Here is a 4,383-nt window from a genome sequence, read left to right on the forward strand (position 1 = left end):
GTAAATTTCCAAAACTTGATAAACTATTAATAACTCATGCTACTTTTTTTAATAATCATGTGGGGAATACAACATGGACAACTTAGAATACTCTCTAGACTTGGAATTTTTAGCTAAGAAACCAAACCTTGTTGAAACTCACTACCATCCAACCTTTACTAGTGTATCCTACACTATTGCAGATTCACCATCTTTTGAAGCAAGGCCAATACATCTTGAAACCATCATCAACATGGAAATTTCTTTGCTACACTACTAGATCATTGCCTGGATAGCTTGGTGATTTCTATTCTTATGTGATGTTTTATTGGGATCTATTTGCATATTTTTTTAGTAAACACTTATTGACTCAAAATTTTGGATAATATTTCACAAGAACTCTTCTTTTGGGATTAAAAGACATAGTTTGATATTTTTATCCTTGTCTAGCTCCCTATTTGTTGTTGCAAACTTTATACAGCCCAATACTTTGTTTTGTGAATGATCTCAACTAATTTTGAAGAAGATGGTGCATTGAGAACATCATTATTTTGCATTATTTAGTGCTGTATAAATAGTCTCACTATATTTGAGTGTTACATTTAAGTTTTTAGAAATTTTTATTTGTGTACACTAAGAATATTATTTAATTGCATTATTTACTATGGTGTAAATATCCTCAATGTATTATTATTAGTGTTAACATCTAAGTTTGTAGAAATTGTTGGAGGTGGCTAACTGCAAAAATGAGGCACAAGAAAATATTCTTGTACTAATAGGTACATGGATGGTATGGATTATGAAGAGTTCAATGTGTTCTTTTTTTGGCTCATTTGTTTATGATTAGTGGCTTTTCATCTATTAGTGGAGTATCATGCCAATGGCTAGTGTAAAGTGTCATTAAGGAAATGACACTGTATCAAGTACAAAGTGTCTATTTTTGGATCACATACTTGAAGAAATCTTCTAGTCACTATATGCACTTCTACATTGTTAGTAATAAGTTGGACACCATTTTTAAATTTAAAATCCATTAACCCAATTCCCTTTTCCTCTAGTTGATTTAATTTTAACAAACTAGAATTATTTTTTGAAATAAAAGGAGCCTTTAAACTTGATTGGATGTTTCTTTGTTTCCCCCATTTCAAGAAATCCAGGTCCATAACCTTTTGGGTGCTATATTGAGAATGAAATGAAACAAATAATAATTTATTATGTAATCTTTAAATGGTGCTAGCTCAATAGAAGAGCACCTACTTTACTAAATACACTATCAAATATGTGCCAAATATGTGACGAAATACACTACTCAATATGCTACTAAATAGGTGACTAAAAATACTATTAAATATGCTACTAAATACACTACCAAATATGTGAGTAAATATACTAAATATGTGATTAAATATACTACTAAATATACCACTAAATATGTGACAATCAACTATCAAATATATGACCAAATATGTGATTAAATATATTGCTTAATATACCACTAAATATGTGACTAAATTGATGATCAAAATCAGTGATCAAATAAGTGACTAAAATTGTTTAGTAGTAAATCTAGTAGCATTTTAAATGACTAGATATTAACTACTATTAGTCATGTGACTGATTTTAGTCACATATATACAAATTTTAGTTGTTTATTTAGTCACATATTGTTATTTTGTACTAGTGTAGCCTTCCTAGTGGGAATAACCTCCACCCATTTTATGAAGTAATCTATTTCCACTAATATCCTTGAATAGCCAGTACTAGACTTAGTTGAGAGTTCACAAATGGAATCCATTCCCCACTGCTAAAATGGAGCTTGCACTTCCACTATCTTTAAAGGAATATTTCCATGGAATTTTATTCTCCCAACAAATCACTAGAAAGCATCACATTTTCTGACCAAAATCTATGCATCCCTAAAATAAACTAGGCCACCAAAAACTAGCTCTCATTAGCTTGTGGGCAGTAGTCTTTGCAATGTAATAACCTCACATACTCCTAAATGCATATTAGTAAGTCTTTTCTGATTCTTTATGGTCAATACATTTCAAAGTATTCCTTAAAAGTTCCTCCACCATAAACTTCCATGTATCTAATTTTATGTAACTTAACAAATCCCTTTTCATTGTTTGTCAGATGAGATAGGGCCTCCATGTGTTGTAAGTAGTGTATAACATCTTTATACCAATCAAAAAATATCCATGTCTCATATTTTTTATCTAAGGTCCTCACATACAACATTTATTTGGTTAGCATCCAAATTTGATTGAGCCATTAGCTTTTCTATATCTTGGCCTCTTACCAATTTTATGATTTGGATTTCAATATTAACCTCTTGAAGTCTATTTATCCATCATCACCTTCTAGCAAATACCTCTTGCTGAGAGAATATATCTTTGACTGCTGCACTAGGTACAAAAGCAATACCAATTGCACCAACTAAATAACATATAAAATCTTTAACAACTTTTACAAGAGCATAGGCCTACTTTTCATTAATCTCATATTTCAACTCTATAGGCTAGAGTGATTTGCTAAAAAATGCAATAGGTTATTCATAGACCTTCTTCATTATTTTGAAGCAAACTATTGTTATGGTATGAAATGAGGCAAAATAAAATATATGCATTAGTTTTGCATAGTTTGGTGTCCTCAATACTAGTGCATTTTTAATGAAATCTTTAATTTCTTGAAAAGAAACAAATGGCTCACCTTCCTAGCCGATAGTTGCTCCTTTCTTGAGAATCTTAGAGATAAGCCTATTGATCTCAAAAAAATTTGTCACAAATCTTCTTAAGAAGTTGAATTTCCCAAGGAAGGATTGAACTCTTTTGATATTTTTGGGTTTAGGGACTTTGTCTACTGTTTCAACTCTTTTAGGATCAATTTAACTCCTTCTTTAGATACTATATGGCCTAGCAATTTTTGAGTTGTCACTCCAAAAGTACACTTCTTTGGGTTTAATGAAACCTTATATTACAAGGCCTTTACAAAAATATTTTCTAAATGCTTACATTGGTCTTCAACCTTCTTTGAGTATACTGTTGGATTATCTTGACAAAAAACCATAAACTTATATATATATTCCTTGAAGGCAACACGCATGGCTCTATTAAATGTAGCTCCTGCATTTATCAAACCCAAAGGCATCTTGACATATACATAGGTTCCCCAAGGAGCTGTGAAAGTTGTTTTAAACTATTCCTTCTCATCAACTAACACTTGGTTGTATCCAGAGAAGCCATCCATCATGGACATAGACTCTAAACTAGTTACCTATTGTAACATAGCCTTCATATTGGGAAATCCATAATTGTCTTTTAGGGATGCAATATTCAAATTTCTAAAATACACACACAACCTAATGTCACCATTTTTCTTTCTGATAGGCACTAGATTGGATACCCATGAAGAGTGTTTGATAGGCTTAATTATTCTTCCATCCCTAAGCTTCATAATTTACTCCTACATTTTAGGAGCTAATGTAGGATTGATAGGTCTTTCTTTTTTCCTAAAGGGCTTGATATTATCTTTTAGGGGTATCACATGTTCAAAATGGTCCTCCCTATAAGCCTTAAGGTCATCATATGACCATGAAAAAAATGCCTAAATTTTCTTAACAAATCAATCAACGACTTCCTAATTGTAGGGGAAAAAGTCTTACCTATATATACTTTCTTGGGTGATTCAAATGTTTCAAGGTTTATTTCTTCAATCTCTTGGGGTTCCTTGTCCTTAACATCTAAATGTACTCTATCTTGATTTTCAAAGATACTTTCCAGTACCACTAATCCTTTAAGTACTTTTCTTGTTTTTAGTTGCAAGATTTCTTGGTAAAAAATGGCTTTCTTTCCATCTAGTTTTTTAACCAAAGTATTGCAATCCATTTCTTGGTCATGGTATTTTTCCTCGTTAAGAAGAAAATTCAAAATATCCTTATCATCCTTAAATACCTTCCAACTTTCTATGTTTTTAGGAATGGATGGTCTATTCTTCATCTCAATCTTAGATATACTAGCAAATGATATATCATCTAGTTTAATTACCACATTGGACAAAAGATTAGCCATTTTATTGTTACTCCTATCCATCCAAGACATACTAAAAGCATCAAATTATTCATTTTGATCCCAAAAAACATCCTATAATTTTTTAGCCACTTAGTTTTGGATGCATATGTCTCCTTGATTTGAGACAAAACTAGTTTTGAGTGACCAATAACATGCAATTTTTTGATACCATGATTTACTGATACTTTTAACCCAAGAAAAAGTGCCTCATACTCTACAATGTTATTGGCACATGTAAAATTTAGGGTGAATGAATACTTAAATGTATTCTTATCTGGAGAAATGAAAACTACTCTAGCCCTTGACCCATCTTTACAATTAGCCCCATCAAAGT

This window comes from Cupressus sempervirens, chromosome 10 (genome assembly GCF_028749045.1).
Source record: "Cupressus sempervirens isolate cs-2001-9-10 chromosome 10, ASM2874904v1, whole genome shotgun sequence".
Lineage (NCBI taxonomy): Eukaryota > Viridiplantae > Streptophyta > Pinopsida > Cupressales > Cupressaceae > Cupressus > Cupressus sempervirens.